The 22,374-nt window shown below is 40.7% G+C and overlaps 1 long non-coding RNA gene across 1 annotated transcript in view; it reads right to left on the bottom strand.

Moving 5' to 3' along the window:
* Positions 1-18,785: 18,785 nt before the first annotated feature.
* LOC129695689 (uncharacterized) overlaps positions 18,786-22,374 on the bottom strand; it is a 31,751-nt gene continuing 28,162 nt past the window's right edge. Inside the window, exon 3 of the long non-coding RNA XR_008723211.1 lies at positions 18,786-19,386. This is a non-coding gene — a long non-coding RNA (uncharacterized LOC129695689). The remainder of the gene's footprint in view (positions 19,387-22,374) is intronic.

Genomic DNA, 22,374 nt, shown 5'->3' with positions numbered 1-22,374 from the left:
GAAGGCTGCTTCAGCTTCAGTGCTGGCTGGGCTAAATCAGCAACTGAAAATTGAAGATAGGCACAAAAGGCTGGAGTAACTCAGCAGGTCATGTAGCATCTCTAGAGAAAGGGAATAGGTGACGTTTTGGGGCAGAACCCTTCTTTAGACTTGAGGCAGGTGTGGACTGCTGTCTGAGGTGGGGACTATGTATATGTTGAAATCTTATCAGTGCGGTCCCCATTTGCCTGTTGCACTTGCCCTCTAGGGAACTGCTACCTGCTGAAGGGTACTTTAATGTAGGTAAAAGGTACACAGGAAGTCGACTAGTATCTTTCATCATATTTAAGACACCAGGCACCAGACATTGATTCAGAGTGTGTATGACCATAATCGTTTAAGATCTGTGATTGATGTAACAAGATATTGGCCATTCTATTCATGCAATAAGACATTGTTGCAATGCCCTTCACCTCACATGCTCTGGGTGGAAGGCACCATTCTGTTTACAGTCATTGTCGATGGGGTTGGAAGGGCAGCAGTAGATTGCACTTCCTTTGCTATGCCTGATTAAATGTTGTTTTTCTTTAATCTGTGTCCTAGATGAACAAAGCTTGGAGAGGGCTGTGGCCTCTGACTCAGATCCTCCACTTCTGTCCCTGTTGTCACCCACCATCTGTTCGTACTCACTTGTGAAGTGAGTAACAAGGTGAAAACTCAAAGATCAATCAAACTTGTCCCATTGAAATGTGAGTTTATGAACTGATGCATGACAGACATGAGCACTAAATGATGTATCCTCCAAATTAATTATCCATGCTCTGAATCTACTGTCCAGGTTCCATGAGCACTGTGACAGACAAGAGAATGAATCAGTATTGAAAGGTAAGTATGTTGCAATTGAGTGTTATTTTAGCTGATCGTTTTTTTCCATTGCCAAAATCATACCATGATGACTATTGTACGTTGAGTATCTTTTTGATATTTACTTGTATCATCAGGAAAAGGAGAGGTTTCTCTATCTCAAATGGCCATAGATGTTGAAATGGAACAAACCTGCAGGCTGTAAGATGCTAAAATTCAAGGACATCATGTTATTGGGAAAGCAAACTAAATGTTGGCCTTTAGTTCAATAGGAATGCAATGCAAACATTGGAAAATCTTGCTGTAACTGTATAAGCAATGTCAGATGTAAAGTACCGCGTATACAGATCTTTTATTTAACAAAATATATATTTGCCTTGGAAGGGGTGCAAACAAGGTTCAAAAGATTAATCCCTGGGATGAAGTACTTCGATTGTGAGAACAGATTGAATTGATTTCATTTATTTCTCTAGACGCCAGAGAGTATGAAAGTAGATTTTGCAAAGATGTTTTCCTGGTGGACGAGTCCCTGAGGAATCAATAATTGGGGTCTGGTTCAAGGATAAAGAGGTACTCATTTTAGGGCTGTGAGGAAGAAATTCTGTAGTTTCCCTCAAATTATGGTGACTTTTTTGTAATTCTACACCCTTAGACTTTAGACTTTAGAGATACAGCGTGGAAACAGGCTCTTCAACCACTGAGTCCGCTCCGATCAGCGATCATCCCATACATTAGCACTATCCTACACACTAGGGACAATTTAAGAAGCCAAACAACCAACAAATCTGCATGTTTTTTGGAGTGTGGGAGGAAACCGGAGCACCGAGAGAAAACACACGCGGCCACAGCGAAAACATACAAAGTCAACATTCATATTCAGTATCGAACATGGGTCTCTGGCGCTGTAAGGCAACAACTCTACCGCTGTGCCACTGTGCTACCCTAGGCAGTTGCAGATATTTTGTTATTACTTATGTGTCAGGGTGAAATAAGATGTTTGTGGTGGAAATGGATGAGCAAGATTGCCCTGATGATAATTGACTCTTCTGTTCAGAAATGCAATGTGTCGGTTCAGAAGTGCTGTGTCTATGTTACACACATTCTGAAGGTCAGATGCCAGGATGGTTCCTTATTTTAATAAACCAATAGCAAGGATGCATATTAACCTTGTATCCATCAGAGGCCCTTTTTTTTGCAAATCAGGTAGGCACTCAATAATATGAGTAAATTAAGCTGATTTTGTTTTGAATTTTAATCTTTAATTAATGTTAATATTTCTAATGAACTACACCAATCAAATGTGATTTTAAATGTAATATATTTTTAAACAATTTGAATACTTTACATATGTTTCTGACGAATGAAGATTCTTAGAAACCATGGACAATCATTTTAGATACAAGGAACTGCAGATGCTGGTTTACAAAAAAGACACAAATTGTAGGAATAACTCTACAAGTCAGGCAGCATCGTGGAGAACATGGGTAGACGAAGTTTCAGGTGGGGACCTTCTTCAGGCATTTTTAATCATTTTGCAGTCGCAAAGTCATCAGAGGCTGGGTGTGGGCATCAGTATCGGTGGCTGCGCTGCTATAAAAGGTAAATATGACTGAGAGCATACAGCAAGAAGTGACCACGAGGCCAGCCCAGTCCAATCCAGCCCAATGGTTATTGAAATTCAGCAAGAATGTGCAGTTGGGTCCAAGGATCACAATAGTGTGATCTTATTGGGTGGGAAGGGGGGGGGGGGGGGGGTTTAGTGGAGAACTGAAGTTGCTGGATGGCCTGCACCTGCTCCAATTAAGTTATTTTCTGAGGAGGATCACATCATGTTCTCTCTTTCTATATTATACTCTATCTTATACTCCACTTGAACAAATATATGGACGACTGTGATAAGAATTTCACAGATTAATGCAGTTTATTTGATGCAGCCAGGTGAGGCATGATATCACATCCATCACAATGTCCCTACGTAACATTGTAACAAGTTGACCACTGACTAACAACTGAAATATACTTGCAAGTACTTGTCAGATTGGAATGCTCCCAACATGTCTGTGGTGTAATGCTGGGAGCATCAGTGTTTTTTACTTTTGGTGATTTATGTGCAAATTCGTGTGATTTTATTATTGTTCTTTTTACATTTTTTTCTAAATTTATTTCTTAGCAAACTATTCAAAATGAAAGCCTGAGGTAAACACACTAATGGCACACATGGCTTTTCATGGCATATTTGTGCCACTCCCTTATTCTGTAAGAAGCACTAGACTGAATGTAGAAATAGTCCCTAGGGTACCATAGAACTATATTGTGTTCTACAAAATGGGCAAATAGTGGCAGTCCCTGGATATTAGGCCACTCCTTGGGTCATTCCCTCGGCACTTGAGGGACCGGGATGAGGGACTGCCCACATGCTAAGGAGGCCCTGGCTGCGGCCACGATGCTCGTCCACCCACGGGAGGATTGCCTGACCGCCCTGACGGTGGACGCTTCTGAGGTGGCGGTCGGAGCAGTGTTGGAGCAGCTCGTTGATGGGTGCTGGCGGCCACTTGCCTTCTTCAGCAGACACCTCAGTGGAACCGTGGTTGGCCATGGCACACCTCCTGGGGGTTCGCCTACACCACACGACGGCATATCATCCACAGGCTGGTCGCGTGGCCCCGCCAGCGAGTGCGCCCTCCGTCTAGGATACCTCCTCCAGTGGCTGCTCCGTCCCCTATACCTGTGGGTCGGTTGCCGGTTCCTGTGTGAGCATGGTGTGTTCCCGAGCTTGTTGCCTTGTGCGCCCTACTGTCCGTTTCGTGCCTCCAGTTCTTGGGGGGGGGTGTGTCCTGTGGCTGTCCCTGGATATTAGGCCGCTCTCTGGGTCATCCCCCTCGGAACTTGAGGGACAGGGACAGGGACAGGGACGAGGGGCTGCCCACAGGCTTCCGTTTTCTGCTCAGGGGTTTTCAGGGAGTTTGTTTTTTTCCTTTCGGTGGAACTCATTGTGAGTGGATGCTCACAACCATCATTAAAGAACCTTTGAATCTGCCTAGCATCTAACCTTTTTCTGACCGCGTTCAGGCCACTACAAAATAAAATTAAAATTTCAAATAAGGACGACCAAACTATGGGCAATTGAACCTCAGGAGGCACGTACAGAATAACAAAAATATTAGACAAAACACAGCAGAGGATGTTTAAAAAAAAACATTGTCCATTATGAATGATGGAAGATATTTGGCAGTAAATATTATTTTGGGGGAAAACAGGTTGTGGATTGACCTCCCATTCTGTAAATGCCCAAATTTATTTTCATCAACCAAAGTGTGTATTCAGCAGATACTCCTTAAGGAAGTTTTCCACCTGTGTTCAGAATGACAATTAACCCCTTGGACATTTCAAGAGGCGATGACTGAGAAATCATTTGAACTTGGTAGGCAAGGAACAAAGTGTTAACTTGTTAATTTTGGATGTATTATATTATTACAGCTTAGTTTGACATTTTGGAATTTAGATAGGTTAATGGATAGGGAGGGTTTGGAGGGATATGGGCCCAGTTGGGCCAGGTGGCCTGTTTCTATGCTGTATGACTCGATGATTCTATGACTCGATGAGAATTAAGGAACAGTTCAAGCTGATATAAAGGACATTTACAACTACTACCAGTAAATTAATCTCACTAAGAATGACAAGGAAATGGAAAGTTGGGGATAGAAGTCATCGAAGAAGCAGATTTGTTCTAGTGATAGTGGATTGTTGGAAGGATGGGGTCAAATTAACTAAAAAGCTTTGAAAGGAGGCACAAGCAATGAATCGCAATAGCTTCTATGACAATGACATAATAAATGTCAGGGTTAGTCACCCATAATCTCATTCTACACCATCAGAGACACCATTTCTCGACTAAATTATTCTAATCTAGTGTAATCTGTTAATGGTATTAGTAGGCTATATGGAGACACAAGAGACTGCAGATGCTGGAATCTTTTTTTTATTTTTATTTTTTTTTTAAATTAGAAGCAGTGTACAAAAGTATAAACTGTGGCATATGACATAATACAGTTATTGTACAGCTTCAATTTTAATTTTTAGCTAAAGATGAGAAAGAAAAAGAGAGAAAAAGCAAGAGACAGAGAAAGTGAATGTGCGAGAATAGAACCTCTAGACTACCAAGTTGGTGTAGTTGAAGAGTGAGTAACTAAATGAAATAAGAAAAACGTAGAGAAATAAAAAGACAAAAACAGAAAGAAAAAGAATAAGTGATGATATACCTGCTTTGTATCCCTCCCCACCCATCACCCAACCTGTAATACGATTTAATTCCAAAATTGTGTTGCACCATACTATCCTTGTAATGAATCAATGGTGCCCATGTCTTCAAAAATTGCTCTGGTTTTTCTGCTAAGACAAATCTCATATTTTTAAGATGTAGCATTTCACACATGTTTGTAATCTACATTTTAAGAGTAGGGGCAGATGTATTTTTCCAGAATTTAAGTATTCGTTTTTTCGCCGTTATCAGGACATAATTGAGGAAATATGAAATATTTGAAATATTGATAGCTCAGAGCAGGCTTCTGACATTCTTAGAATAATCAGTTCCGTGTCGGGGTCCAGTTTTGTTTTTAATGTTTTTGAGAAAATTTCAAAAATTCCTTTCCAAAAGTTATGTAATTTTATGCAAGAGGCGAAGGAATGTGTTATAGTTGCTTCTTGATGAACACATTTGTCACAAATAGGAGATACATTTGGAAAGATCTTATTCGGTTTAGTCTTTGAATAGTAGAGTCTGTATAGTATTTTATATTGAATAAAATGTGTGTCTAACATTAATCGAACAATTGTGTATATATAAAAGATTTTCTTCCCATCTGTCTTTTGGAATTTTTAGGCCTAGTTCCTCTTCCCAGTCTCTTCTAATTGCTTCTGACGAAGGGATTTCTATATTTAGAAGGGTGTTATACAAATGTGATGTTAAGTTGTTTGACTCTGAATTTCTATTCACACATTCGTTTAGTATATCTGGCAGCAGAGTTTGGTAGTAAATGCTGGAATCTTGAGCAATCAAAAAATTGCTGGAGGATCTCAGCTCCCCCCTGAGTTTGCTTTTTGATCAATGAGTTCCATTGTGTTTTTTTCCTTTTAGTATTTGCCACTTCCCTATGTCTAATACAGGTTCCTGATATACTTTCATTTACAAATCAATTGAAATTATTTTTTTATTAAAGATTGCCAGATGCAGCACTAATTACAAAAATTCAATTCACATTTAAAACTAGATCAATTGAAATGTCAGCTTGTAAATAGAAGTAAAACTGAATTATGAATTATATCCACTGTACTTGTAATAAATCTAAGCTATTAATGTTTAACATTAAGAATACATTATATTTCAACAGACTTATTTCAAAATGTGAATACCCATCACTTAAGTGTATTGTGGGCAACAGAGGTAGGAAATATTAGAGATACACTTGAAAATTATTATTATTATTAAAGATTGTTTATTTTTATTTCATGGAGAAACACCACCTTTGGTCGGGGTAAACTGCTTGAAGTTGTAATATTACCTTAAATTTAGTACAGTTGCAATTGTAAGTAATTGCAGATACCTACCTATTTTTACACATATGGCTAATACTACATGGATAACATATTTTTCTGTGATTGACCTTTACTAAATAGGAAGCTCCCAAGTTTGATCAATGCCGAGTTTTAGCTACAATTGATTGCAGATTCAGGAATCAATCGGAGGTCTTGCACTTGACCACGATGCAGTTGATCACGTTCATGTTGATAAATACGGAGCTCTAAACATAATGCAAGTACCTGATCAACTTTCTCTATAATGCTTCCCAAAGCCTAACAAAATTCTGCTCACAATCAACAATACAATCAATATAATCAATATAATCAGTTTTATTCGTCGCATTGCACATAACGTGCAATGAAATGAATTTGCCAGCAGCAGTACAACGAAAAAGAACACACAAAATCACACTAAAAATGCAACACAAACATCCACCACAGCATTCATCACTGTGGTGGAAGGCACAAAAATTGGCCAGTCCTCCTCCATTTCCCCCCGTGGTCGGGACCTCAACCCTCCGCAGCCGTCGCTGCGGGCGTCCAGATGTGAGATAAGGTAAAAAGTCAGGTAAGTCCTGAAATGGTGCCTTCCCCACCGGAGACCGTGGCTTCAAGTTGCTGTAGGCTGCAGGCCGGCGATCGGAGATTTAAAGTTCGCCCCGCAGCCAGAAGCACCACAGACCGCAGGGCCGGCTGTCGAAGCTGTAAGTATCCTGATGAAAAATAACTACTTGCACATGATGTAGGACTGTAGTGGGTGTCAGTGAGATTATATCTCAACAGCAATCATCTCTTTATGGAGAGCAAGATAAAAACAAAATAGCAATCAATAACTGGGAGCAATTGTAAAGTGATGAGTTAATTGCCAAGTACATTTTGTGGGTTCATATTTTTGATGCCTTTTGAGTTTTGCATCTCAGGAACATTTGAGGGGTATTTGACTGTGGAATTTGTTGAGATTGCCAGAATTTCCCATTCCATGTTAGTTATGAATTATGGCAGAAAATCAATGAGTGACTATTTTTGAATTCATGAAAGAAAATATTTTCCAATCCAGCACACACAGACTCAGAGGGCACGCCTTTCCAAATGACAGCACCATGTTATGGATCTTATATACCCTTGGGAGTTTAAAAATTAGAGGAAATTTAGGATGAAAGCTATTCTTCTTATTAAACGGATACAGGAGCAGAACATTCAGCGCATTGTATTGTCATTCGATAATTATACGACTGACCTTTAACTTCAGCGCCACTTCTCTGAATAATCCCCATATCCATTGATGCACTTAATATTTAAAAATATATCAATCTGTCTCCACAATCCTCTTGGGAAGAGAATTCCAAAAATTCTTATCTTTGCCTTGAATATCCGATCTCTCATTTTGTGCCTATGACCCCTGATACTAGACATCTTGACATACTCCTAGATCCCTCTGCTCTGCAACACTATCCAGAGGCCCACCATTTACTGTGTAGGTCCTGCCCTTGTTTGACGTCCCAAAATGCAACTTCTCACACTTCTCTGCATTAAAATCCATCAACCATTCCTCTGCCCACCTGGCCAATCGATCCAGATCCTGCTGCAATCTTTCAAAACCTTCTTCACTATCTGCAAAACCACTCACTTTTGTATCATCAGAAGGATGCGAAAATATAAAATGTCCAAGTTGAACCAAGGGGAAACAAAGAAATTGATATAACTGAGAATAAACAGGGCGCCTTCGGGTTATGAGGCTGTGACTATAATAATATATTCACGTTTGCTCAAAAATAATGACAGTGATAGTGTGGACTGGAAAATGGATGAAGAGATTTCAAGAATAAATAAGCCAAGTATATGAGCAAGCAGATGGCAGATGGAATACAATGTGGAAAAATATGAGGTCATCAATCCTGGTAGAAAAAATAGAAAGGCAGAATATTTTTTTAATGGTGATGTTATTGTGCAGGAAAGAACTGCAGGTGCTGGTTTAAATCGAAGGTAGACACAAAATGCTGGAGTAACTCAGCGGGACAGGCAGTATCTCTGGAGATGTCACCCATTCCTTCTCTCCAGAGATGCTGCCTGTCCCCGTTGAGTTACTCCAGCATTTTGTGTCTACTTCCAGGATGTTATTATTCTGTGGGATTTGTGAGTCCGTGTTCATGAATTAATATGCAGGTTCACCAAACATTTAGGGAGCCAAATGGTACAGGACAAGAACACAGGACAAGCGGTGCTGGCTCGAAGGGCTGAAAGGGGTACTCCTGCACCTATTGTCTATTGTCTGATATACAGAAGTTGTCTTACTGAGGTTACAGTCTTTTCCTTTGATACATTCTTTAACTTCTCCTGTGTTCTAAGGCTGGGCCACTTTTCCTGTTGGGCTTTTGCAACTTAAAATGATAAATATTTGCCATAAACTATGTACCAGTTCTTCAAATGTTAGCCATTACTCATTTAATCATACCTTTTAAAGTAGTTTCTCTAGCGAACATGCAAACCATGGCTTTGTAGTTTGGTTTATTTAACCTTAAGAACCTGGTTTCACGTTTTCAAAATCACTTCTAATCTTTATATAAAATTCTATCATATCATGATCAGTCTACCCTAAAGATCTCTTAACTACAAGTTTGTTTATTAACATTATCACATTCCACAAAATTGGGTCAAAATAGATGCTTCCTTCCTCAGCATTCTGATACCTCAGGTAGATTTCAGGAAATTATGCTCTACATTGATTTGAATTCATTCTTCATGCTGGTGTGGCAAGGGTGGGACAGAATTCAATCCGACTAATACCATTGGCAAAGAGAAAAATTATTAACTTTGTGGGGATTGGCTCAAAACAATGGCCACACAATCACACACATTTTTATTCTTGAGTACATCAATCCATTGATAGACACTTCACAAACATGAGGTGCATTGGATTTGGTGAAACTGACTGAAAGATTGCTGGAAAAGTATGTGTTTGAAGTAAGTAGGGAGAAAAGCCACTGGAGGCAAAGGAAAAATATCAGGATTGTTGGGAGGATGGATGGTTTGCGATTTCAGAAGACATCAGGATTGCTGGGTGGTTTGACCTTTCAAAAGACATCAGGATTGATGGGATCCGTAAGATTTTGAAGGTTTGTTTCACTTCAGAAGAAAATAGAATTCAGCCTTGAACATGCAGATGATGTGAGCAGAAAGCTGGAGGAAGCTACAGAGGACTGAGCAAGGCCATAGAGAGACTTGCATTTGATGATTCTGAAGTGACTGTAGCAGGGAATGGGAGCTGATGAAGATCAGCAAGGGAAAAGCTCATGACTGTGCACAGCTGAACTGGTTAGAAGGTGGCAAATGAAATTCTGGATGAGCGTAATTTTACATGGATTGGTGTTGGGATGAATCAAGAAGCATAGAAATAATAAAGATGATGTTAGGAAGTTAGACACAAAATGTTGGAGTAACTCAGAGAGACAGACAGCATCTGTGGAGAGAAAAAATGGGTGGCGCTTCGGGTCGAGGCCCTTCTTCAGACTGAAACTGGCATCTGCAGTTCTTTCCTACACACTGAGGATTTTAGCAATACTTGGGCTGAACTGGAGACAGAGAAGGGCACTATATTGAATTGAAGGCATTTCTAATGATTGACAGTGTGAAAGGCTTGAAGCTAAATTCAACGTTTAATGATACTGAAAGTTTTAGTTTGAGCTTGATTAACAGTTGAGTAGGTTGGAATTAATGTCTCTGAAGTGGAGTTTCTTGTGACGGCTGTGCAGGATAGTCTTTGATCTTGTTTATGTTTACCAGTAGAGCATTTTGGTTAATCTGGTATTTGATGTTGGGCAAGTGCAAGGACAGTTGTAATGTCAACTGAATAGCATTGGCTTAAATAAATTCACGTAAAAAGTGTCAGCCGGGGCAGCATGTGGATGAGAATGGGAGGAAGGAGCAAGGATGGAACCTTATTGCATATCTGAGAGCACCCTGCCATAAACATTGACCTGTTAAATCGAGAGTGGAAGAAGGCAAATCATTAAATTAGGTAGATATATCAGTCCCCAGATGAAAAAGGGTAATGCCATGGCAATGTAGAATATCAATAGTAGTAAAGGTGGAAAATTACTGGAAATAACAGATCAATCTGCGTCTATGGAGTGGGAAATAATGCCAAATAATATCATCTGTCTCAGAACTGGAAAAGTAAATGTTGATTTTGACCCTTGAGTGCTTAACAGTAATGAACTCGAAGTACTGCATTAAGTAGTTAGTGCTTCAAGCTGATGTTCACAGAGACAAATAGAGAACCTAGGTGTCCTTTACTTCCTGCAGGGCTGGATGAATTTGTGTATGTTGTCACATGCTTGAAACAATCTGACTTGTCAGGGACTTGTAATGGAGACACCAGAGCCTGCAGATGATGGAATCAGAGGAAGGATCTTGACTCGAAACATCACCTGCCCATTCCCTCCACAGATGCAGCCTGACCTGCTGAATTCCTTCTACAGTTAGTTTTTTGTTCAGGGACTTGATATGTTGCCTAATTTTATGTCCAGTGATGCAGTGAAGCATGGAGAATATCTTTAGCATTTCCCATTTCTCTTTTCAAATCTGCAACATTTGGAGTATTTTTCAGATGTTGTGTCTGTGTCATTGTAGAATATACCCCTTTGTTTTGAAAGAGTAACAAACATTTTAAATGGGTACCTATTATCTTGAAGAATACCCCACCCTTTCTTTATACTGCATACTTGTACATACTAATGTAACAGGAAACTGTTATCAAATATGGACAAAAGTGATTTCCTCTTGAGTACTAGTGACCCCAGCTGGCAGAAACTGGATTTGCTTTATCAATTGTGTTTAAACTGTAGAAACAACTAAATGCAGATGCTGGTTTATGCCAAAGATAGACACAAAGTGCTGGAGTAACTCAATGGATCAGGCAGCATCTCTGGAGAAAAAGGATGGGTGACGTTTCAGGTCGGGAACCTTCTTCCAACATCTTGGAAGTCAGGTCATGCCCCGCAGCAGCACATATCCTTTTTCTCCAGAGATGCTGCCTGGTCCATTTTCTCCAGAGATGCAGGCTCATTTGTAATTTCAGGGTACTGTATTTGACACAAAGATAATGCTGGATTGTGACTTATTAATTAAATAGTTGATAAATGCTTTGTCTACTGTTAGTGTAAATGACTTAAGCTGATTTTTACAGTGGCGTTACTATTTTGTTCATGCACCTGGTTTGAAAATGAAAGGAGAGCACATCAGAGTGTACAATAGCAGAGGGAAATTTTCATTGTTCACTTTCCGAGAGAAATTTCAATTTGGTATTATTATTATTTCCCTAGAATCTTACATCTGTACCATGTGTTGAAAACAGTGGAATTGTCCTTAATGGGGAATGACTAATATACTGTGAAAGGATGGGGTAGTCTCAATAGGAACGTGAGAAGCAGGATAAGAGGTGATGCATTTAGGCCCATGGTCCATAAGGTCCAGCAGATCTTTTACCTGAGTGCCACTTTCCTGTACCGACGTCATATCATTTCATTGCCTTATCTCTGTCAGCTACTGAACCCTCATAACCATCTTCACGAGGGCATTCTAAAGACTCGCCAGCTAGTACAAGAAGATATGTCTTCTCATTTTGAGGGGCCAACCGCGAACCTCTTTTTTGAGTGTGACTTTAACCAGTTCAGTTCAGTTTAGTTTATCGTCACGTGTATGGAGGTACAGTGAAAAACTTTTGTTGCATGCTAACCAGTCAGTGGAAAGACTATACATTATTACAATCGAGCCATTCACGGTGTAAAGATACTTGATAAGGGAATAACGTTTAGTGCAAGATAAAGTCAGTAAAGTCCGATCAAAGATAGACTGAGGGTCACCAATGAGGTAGATAGCAACATCTGTACTGTAATATTGTTATGCATTTCATTGAGGCCAGGCCTGTTCTTATCACCAGTAATGTTATTGGGAAGGTTTGTAAGAGCCAGCTAGATATTAGGGATGAATCTAAATTGGAATAGTGCAGGAAAATGGTGCTGAGCTAAAAGATCTACCATGGCAAATAATGTACATTCAAATTAAAATCCCTGCTTTTAATTCTTATATTCTTATAATAGAATTGGTGTGGGAACGATGATTTTTATAATGTATTTATTATTCGATCTTTGGAATTTATGTTAATCCACATTTGATAGAAGAACACTAAGAGGATCAGGATTACACTTAGAAATAGGGCACTGACTGCAACTCCACTAAAGCAGATCATATGTAAGGTTTTCTCAGCCTGCAGATGTTGATAAAATGAAGGATTCGGACCTGACATGTCACCTACCCATGTTCTCCAGGAATCCTGCCTGACCCGCTGAATTACTCCAGCATTTTGCGTCTTTTTTTGTAAACCAACATTTGTAGTCCCTTGTTTCCGCTCTACAAAATGGCCTTCCTTTTCACTGGAAACTGTAGTGTTAATATGTTACTGCTTCATGCGTGACATGAAGCGTCTCGAAGAAGGAGCTACAATGAAAAGCCATGTTCTTCAACTGAGGATTTGAAATCATAGCTTTCTGGATGAGCTGAAAGTTGTCTACAAAATGAGTCTAACTAACATTCCTCCTCTCTTTACCTCACCATTTGCAAATCTTTAGTTACACTTTAGTTTCATATCCATAGTTGCCAGGTTAACACCTCCATGGAAACAGTTCAGCTGAATATCGTCAACATCGGGATAAGTACTGTTTGATTTTCTTGGAGCAGAACAGGCAGGTATAGGAGACATAGTAAGACATTTCTCCCATTGTAGATATACCTATACCTGAGGCCTTGGGTTTAAGGTGTAGGGTAACCCAATTATTTTTTTCTCTCTGAGAGTGGATGCAATCTGGAGCGCACTATCTGAGAAAGCTGTGGTGGAGGGTGGGCTCACAACATATAGGAGGCATCTTGATGAGCACTTAATTCATCAAGGCACAGACAACAAACCAGCCACTGGCAATGGGGTTAGTATAGAAAGGTACTGTATTTGATGGTGGGCCTGGTGGCCTGAAGATACGGTCTCTGTGTGTTTATGAAGCAAGGGCTTTGCAAGAAGAGCAGAGAGTTCAGATAGATAACTGAATTAATTGATAGATACTTTAATGTAGGAACGCGTATAGTATTTTGGAGGGAAAACAAATAATAGGAGCAGAAATTCTATGGAAACAAAGAATGATATGAAATAGAATAGGACAGGTATAAGTATAAATGCAAAAATCCTTTAAAGTAAGGTAAGTGTAAAAGAGTGCAAAATTATTCTGTTGCTGAAAAACAGAGGGACAAGGTACAATGACAAACATACAATGGTAGACTGTACAGTGCAATGATTAAGGAATAATTAATGTATTGTCTGCATTTTTAGACACACCATTGCATAAGGGTCTTTCAAGCTATAGTGTACAGCATAAATGACCCAGGTTAATACCAGGTTATACTGGAAATATGAAGGAGAAAAATTAAGTGAGTGAAGTTCAGTGTCAAGAGTATTTCATTGTAATATGCATCAGCAATGGAATCATTTATATTTAATTTGCTACAGCATAACCGGTCCATTAATGCATTGTCACACAAATAAATATGCAATAATCGATAATATTGCATATTTATTTGTGTGACATTTGTTTGATGCACATTTATTTGCATCAGTAGTACAAGGTAACCAGACAATAGTAGTGCCATCAAAATTAAATCCAGAGTAGATCATCATTGCTGAGGTAGTGGTTAGTGTTCGAGAGCAGTGGCAGACCTACATTTTTGGGGCCCTGAAGCTTGAACTGTTATGGAGTCACCTTCCAACCAGCAATGAGGTCTGGGTAACCACTGTTATCTTCTTCAATGGGGCTGTTCCACAACAGATCATCACAAATTTAAATTTCTGCCATAAATGTTAGCTATATTATTTTAAATTATTTGTAATTGTTTTATATTAAATATATTTAGAATGAAACATCCTTAATTTGAACGTTTTTTCATTTACGGCCAGCCTATATGATACTTTGAAGGTAGACAAAATTGCTGGAGTAACTCAGCAGGTGCGGCAGCATCTAAGGAGCGAAGGAAATAGGCAACGTTTCGGGCCGAAACCCTTCTTCAGTCTGATTGCGGATGATCATGGCTGATCATCCACAATCAGTACCCCATTCCTGCCTTCTCCCTATATCCCTTGACTCTGCTATCGTTAAGAGTTCTATCTATCTCTCGCTTGAAAACCTCCAGAGAATTGGCCTCCACTGCCTTCTGAGGCAGAGAATTCCATAGATTCACAACTCTCTTGTGAAAATGTATTTCCTCATTTCCATTCTAAATGGCTTACCCCTTATTCTTAAACTGTGGCCCCTGGTTCTGGACTCCCACAGCGTTGGAAACATGTTTCCTGCCTCGAGCGTGTCTAAACCCTTAATAATCTTATATGTTTCAATAGAATGTTTCAATGTTTAAGAAAGGCGGGAGAGAGAAAACGGGGAATTATAGACCAGTTAGCCTATCGGTGGTGGGGAAGATGCTGGAGTCAATTATAAAAGATCATATAGCCGCACATTTGGATAGCAGGAACAGGATCGGTCCGAGTCAGCATGGATTTCAAAGGGGAAATTATGCTTGACTAATCTTCTGGAATTTGTTGAAGATGTAACTAGGAAAATGGACAAGGGAGATCCAGTGGATGTAGTGTACCTGGACTTTCAGAAAGCATTTGATAAGGTCCCACATAGGAGATTAGTGGGCAAAATTAGGGCACATGGTATTGCGGGTAGAGTGCTGACATGGATAGAGAAGTGGTTGGCAGACAGGAAACAAAGAGTAGGGATTAACGGGTCCCTTTCAGAATGGCAGGCAGTGACTAGTGGGGTACCGCAAGGCTCGGTGCTGGGACAGCAGCTATATATAATATACATCAATTATTTGGATGAAGGGATTCAAAGTAACATTAGCAAATTTGCAGATGACACAAAGCTGGGTGGCAGTGTGAATTGTGAGGAGGATGCTATGAGAATGCAGGGTTACTTGGACAGGTTGGGAGAGTGGGTAGTTGCATGGCAGATGAAGTTTAATGCGGATAAATGTGAGGTTATCCACTTTGATAGCAAAAACAGGAAGGCAGATTACTATCTAAATGGTGTCAAGTTGGGGAAAGGGGAAGTACAACGGGATCTGGGGGTCCTTGTTCATCAGTCAATGGAAGCAAGCATGCAGGTACAGTTGTGTGCAGTTTTGGTCCCCTAATTTGAGGAAGGACATTCTTGCTATTGAGGGAGTGCATCGTAGGTTTACAAGGTTAATTCCTGGGATGGTGGGACTGTCACATGCTGAGAGATTGGAGTAGCTGGGCTTGTACACTCTGGAGTTTAGAAGGATGAGAGGGAATCTCATTGAAACATATAAGATTGTTAAGGGCTTGGACACACTAGAGGCAGGAAACATGTTCCCGATGCTGGGGGAGTCCAGAACCAGGGGCCACAGTTTAAGAATAGGGAGTAAGCCATTTAGAACAGAGACGAGTAAACACTTTTTCTCACAGAGAGTGGCGAGTCTGTGGAATTCTCTGCCTCAGAGAATAAACTTATTGTTTATTGTCTATTTTCCAGACAATAGGTGCAGGAGTAGGCCATTCGGCCCTTTGAGCCAGCATCGCCATTCAATGTGATCATGGCTGATCAACCACAATCAGTACCCCGTTCCTCTCTTCTCCTCATATCCCCTGACTCCGCTATCTTTAAGAGCCCTACCTAGCTCTCGCTTGAAAGTATCCAGAGAACCGGTCTCCACCACCCCCTGAGGCAGAGAATTCCACCGATTCATAACGATCTGTGTGAAAAAGTGTTTCCTCGTCTCCATTCTAAATGGCTTACGCCTTATTCTTAAACTGTGGCCCCTGTTTCTGGACTCTCCCAACATTGAGAAAATGTTTCCTGCCTCTAGCGTGTCCAACCCCTTAATAATCTTATATGTTTCAATAAGATCCTCACTCATCCTTTCTAAACTCCAGAGTGTACAAGCGTATACAGAGTTTCAATAAATGGCCTCACACAGCTAAAAAAATCTTTCCAAAATATGTTACCTTAAATGTCTCTTTGCACTAAGATGAGAAAAAACTTTTTCACCCATAGTTGCAAATTTGTGGAATTCTCTGCCAGAGAAGGCAGTGGTCTTTTCTCCTTCAGCAGAACCTCGGTCTCCCTTCCTGAACTCAGACACACACTTCTCCTCACCTACAACTCGACTAAACCCCTCGCCTCACTATCCCCCCCCCCCCCCCCCCCGCCTCGACGATACCTCACTACCAAACTTCTCCTCATAGCTAAACCTTGCCCCGAATAAACCGTACCTCACTAAATCTCGCCCCCTCAAATAAACCTCACACCTCACCTCACATCTTAACGCGACCTCAACTTAACTAAACCTCCCACCTCACAACTAATCCTTACGACAAAACTCCACCTCACACCTAATCCATGCCTCGTCTAATCGCTGCCTCCCTCCCCCACCCCCGAGGTGTGGGGGAGGGGTCGAGCGCAGAGAGCGGCCCAGGCACACTGCCTGAGAGAGCCGATGGGAGGGGAGGGGTGCACGCCTGCTGACGTTAACGTTGGGCATGAGCCTCGCCTTCCCACCCGCGGGAGCAGGAGAGAAGTGGCGATTAGTCGAGGCGGGGATTATGTGTGAGGTGGGAGGTTTGGTTGAGGCGAGGTTCCGTGAATTGAGGTTTAAGTATGAAGTGAAGTTTAGTCGAGACGAGGGGTTTAGTCGTGGTGAAAAATCAGATTCATTTCTAGGAAAACAAAAAATCAGAATTTCTGAACTAACATCACTTCTGAGGCCCCTCCGGGATTAGGGGCGCTGAAGCTTAAGCTTCATTAGTTTCATAGCAGATCTGCACCTGTTCAAGAGCCAAAAGCTCCTCTTGAATGGTTTTTAGGCTGATGTCTTTTCTTCACAATGGCAGCAGTGAGATGAGAATGTGGCCAGAGTGGTGCAAGTTTTTAATGACATTAGCTGCAGTTATGAGACAGTTCCTCATGTACATCTCTTTGTTAGTGGGGAGATCAGTAACCATGATGGTCTTAGGTCCCATGCGGACCCAACTCAATGTCTACCACACTCTGCCGCCCACTTCATTAAATACTGACTAGATTTCCAGAAAGCTGAAAAAGGCTCAAAGGAATCTTAAGAGCTTTCAACGTGATGAAGTGACTCATGTTGTCGCCCTCACCAAGGTGAGCCCTGTCAACTGACCTCAGTCAGGTGAACAACAACAAACAGAGACAGCAGCAGTGCCGCAGCTTGGCACCAACCCGGAGCATGCATCCTTTTTAGGGTGGGCACCTACAGATGTCGAACCCGATGGCATCACCCTGCTGCGGACTTCTGATGACTCAAAAGCAAGAAGAAGAACATGATGAACAGTTTGTATAGGGTGACAGCTCCTCGCCTGTCAAGCCAGCATCGCCCGCAAAACCTACCTCGCCTGCCAAGCCTATTTCTCCACCCGCAGCCCCGCATTCTCCTCCGCCCGCCTCTCCTGCCCATCCCCCGGCTGCTGTCCCTTCTGTTCCCGACGATGAGGAGGAGGGCGGTTTACGCACCCGCTCTGGCCGGCTGGTCAGGCCGCCTGTCCGCTACGGGGAACTCGCATAGTGTTGTACTGTTGCCGGTGCGGTTGGTGTTCGTAGCGTATGAGCCGTGGTCACTCTGTATAGTACCTGCCACGCTTTTGTTTCCAAGAGGAAGGATGTAGATCAGTGCATGTTCCTTTAACCATAGTGACCTCCCGTATTACTAACCACTCCCCATTGTCTCCAGTATAATTGTAGTGTCCCCACCTCTAGCTCGCTCTCTAGCTCCAGTGATGACCACGGACAGCTACAGCATAGTGTTAAAGAGTTACTTAAATAAACAGTTACAGTAAAAGGCTTGTGTGTGCAGTAAGTCATTTTACAGAGAGGTCAGACAATTTCCTCTTTTAGAAACTCAGTAAAGAAGTGTCATCAATTTCAAATTGTTGCTGTAATCATGAGAAATAGATCTGGAGAGATTTCTCAGTATGCAATATTGTACAATAAAAGCAAAACTAGATGAATATATGAAGTGGAGAAAAATACTGGTTTATGCAGAAAGAGGAAACTGACATTAGATTTTTCTGATCCAGCAATAATCAAGTGGTCATGTGGAGCATAACTCCACTCTCTGATGGTACTAATCCAACATAATAAGATAGTATAGCAACACTTTAAATATTAATAGGCCATAGAACACACAAGGATGCAGGAGTTTTGGAACTGGAATAGAATAGGTCTCCAGGCAGCTTGCAAAACTCTGCATGTGTCACTGGAATAAATGCCAGGCAGAAAGGTTAAGAGCTTTAGAAGATTTAATGCCTGAAAAATGTACAAAACATGTTTTTAGTGCTGCACAACCTTCAGCAAAATATGATGTAACAGAACATTTGTGAGAATGGAAACTAAATGAATTTACACAATATTTTTTTAATTAAATGGAATGAATAAAAGCAACAGGATTCAAAAGTAAAAGTGTGTGAATGTCACTAAAATGTCAGGATTGTAATATGTAACATGAATTCACGGGGGGTAATTGTTGCATCAGAATAATTCTGCCATCATGATACTAAATGGCAACAAGGCATCCTTTGCTCACAATTTTAATCTGTTGTCACTTAAAATGATATTTGTTTTGCTGTCAACTACACCTTTGTTATAATTATGACAAATGTATGTTTTCCACAGTTATGCAGACATTACATAGGTACAACAAATTGCCACGTAATGATTGATAACTAATTAAGTTGTATATGCAGGAGCCTTCGCTAAACTAAAACCAGCTGGGTTAAATAATGAGACGCTGTTGTTTGCTGTTCCTGTCCATGCTGGTGTTGACTCAATGACATTCAGCTGACAGAAATGTGCCAATGACATCAGTCTTCAGACAGTTGCCTACATTCTGAGAACAAAGTATAGAAAGTGACATTTGTAATACAATGATTTCACAAGGCAGACAACGAATGGGATCTGGAATAGGAAATTATTAAAATACATTATTTATACTTTGTTTTTGATCAGAAAAACAAAGTTTAACATTAATCAAATTTTCTATGTTCGGTAAAACGAAAGGTTTAGCATTAGCTAGCTTGTAATACTGATTGACATTTTGGAACCCTTCTAAATATTACTGAATATGAAGAACTGATTCAAGGGTAGATGATCAGATTAATATTTAACATGGAATGTTTTACATACAAATATAAACCCATTATTGTGGTGAAAAAAGCTCCAGTATGCAGTATAGTAATGGCCAAAAAAACCCTCAACAACCAACAGGGTAATTTAAAGTGGCAGTGCATCTGTTTTGTGCAATACCATATTGTGCTCGAGGACCAAAACATGGTGTCCCACAGAACGCTTGTTCTTAGGCAGCTCATTGAATGTCACTTGGATCCCAATGGATGGTTGTTGGCCTGGAGGAGGATATTAACGTGAATTCACTTATCTTTCCAGTGAACGTGCATCAGTTTTGTACATTTGGGGCAAATTAATAGAGGGCTATTATTTTGTGGATATTGAGGATAAGGTCTATGCTGTCTCAAACTTCAGTGGTCACTGGTGACTTTAATTAATTAGCTGTGGTCTGCAGCTCTGGCCTTGGATCTCGATGGAGGTGATTTGGGTTGTAGAGTTTCCTATTAGTTTTGTAGATTAGTCTCAATTAAGTTCAAGCGAATGTCAATGACACAGCCTTGTTTAATGTAGATCTGAACTGAGATTGTATTGGATATGTTGGTTATGAGCATGGAAACATTTAGGAAGGAAACCAAGTCTGGCTCAATGAGGAATGCAGAAAGCTTGTCTAAAAGCAAGTAAAAATGAGTTGCAACAACAACAGTGCAACGTCTGTCTGTCTGTCTGTCTGTCTGTCTGTCTGTCTGTCTGTCTGTCTGTCTGTCTGTCTGTCTGTCCGTCTGTCCACACCCCACTTCCCTCCCCCCCTCCCCTCCCACACATGTAGAGGATGGGGAGAGAGTGCTCGGGGATGAGGAGAAATGAGCCGCGCCTGCGCTGTTAGGGGCTATGGGTGTGTGGCAGAATATTATGTTGGAGAACGATTTGCATTGGGGGAAAGTGTGAGTGGTGGAATATTGCGTTGGGGAATGGGTTGCGTTGGGGGACCAGGCCTCCCATGTGACTGGGACCCAACGGGTTCCACTTAGTCTAGTGAATGCTAAATGGAAGAAACAGCAAGCTGTGGACATAGTTACACTCTACCACAATCAATGACTCAGATCAAAGAATTCCATTCCTGTGACATTCAGACATAAATGGTGGTCAAAAATAAAACAATATACAGGTGGAGGAGGGTTCACAAACATTTCATGCTAAATCATATCATAAACCCTGCACATGCATGTAAAATAGAAAACGGAAGTATTTGTAGCCATCTTCAGCCATCTAACAGTTTGCGTGATGTAATTGGCTGTTGCACAGCAATCTTGTGGAGTTGCCCGGACTCCACCCTGGCATTACCGTCACAAACCAAAGCATATAAGTGATATTATTAAACTTTTAAGGTGATGTAGTGATCAAGGTGAAATATTAAGGTGATTGGAAGAATGCAACAAATACATTAAAAACTATGGGTCCCAGTCACGATTTGTGAAGTGTCCGCCTACACTCAATTAACAATTAAAGTGATGGAAGGTGTTATTTACATATATTCAAGCAACATGCTCAACTAAGCCTGCCGATTGCTGGACAGTTTGGTTTCTGCCGGAACAACATAGATTACGACCTCAGGCCCAAAGAGGTGAATTCCAGACGTGATGTGCCATCCCTAGATGTGAAAGCAGCATTTGTTGAAATGTAAAATCAAAAACCTCAACAAAATGGAAATCAGGGTGCCATTGGAATTGAGGAGTGACAGCTCCACTTAGCAAAATGGAGGATATTTTGATGAAAAATCATTGACCTCAAATGTAAGTAAAACACAAAGTGCTGGAGAAACTCAGCAGTTCAGGCAACGTCTGGAGAGTCCGAAGTAGAAATGTGGCTAAATACGGATTAATAACCTGATTGATTATTTACTAAAATTCGCTGAAAGAAAGAAATTTGTAACACTTGGGACAAAAAGGGTATTTCAGTGTTGTATAATTCTATGTCCCAACAATAGAAATTGAGGTGTTGTGTCCTCTTTGTAGAGTCAAAATAAAATCAAAATGAACTAATTCAGTAGGGAGATGGTGATGTTTTAGATTTGGACTTCTTCTTTAGACTGAAGGAGTATCCTGCCTCGATTGTCCATCCTCTCTCCAGGTGCTGCCTGACCTGCTGAGTCCTTCCAGCACATTGTGTTTTACTTACATTTGTGTAACAATATTCCAGCATCTATAGTTTCTATTATCCTCAATTGTTAACTTTGTTTCTTTCTCTGCAGTTGCTGATTTCTAAGCAATTCCACCATTCTTTCATTTCAGATTCCCAGCATCTGCAGAGTATTTCCTCTGATTTTCTGAAAAAGAAGATAATTGTAGTGGTAAAAAAGACACAATCATTTCAGCTCCAAGCCATCATTGTAGAATAAATGATTCTGTGGTTAGCTTCGTAGAAGGTGAAAAATGCATTGGCTTAGTTGGTGACCTTGCCCCATGCAATTGGCACGTATGTCTCACTATCATGAGGTTCTTTGGTCTGCAGCAAGTTACCTATTGCTTCAGCTTCAAGGGGAGCATTTAAACATGGCACATGAGACATATACTGACAGAGACCAAAGCAGATGGCAAGATACAAAACACTCAATGTCGAATTGCTGCGTTTCATTCTTTAAATTGTATTTAAAAAATCCTAAAGATCTATAACAGATCACCCATTTATCATGCATACATGCAAAAATAGCGCAGCAATAAAGCACAAAAAGGATGTGGTCAGCTGTTGCATATGG

Source organism: Leucoraja erinacea, chromosome 3, assembly GCF_028641065.1.
Source record: "Leucoraja erinacea ecotype New England chromosome 3, Leri_hhj_1, whole genome shotgun sequence".
Lineage (NCBI taxonomy): Eukaryota > Metazoa > Chordata > Chondrichthyes > Rajiformes > Rajidae > Leucoraja > Leucoraja erinaceus.
This window is presented reverse-complemented; position numbering and strand designations above follow the sequence as displayed.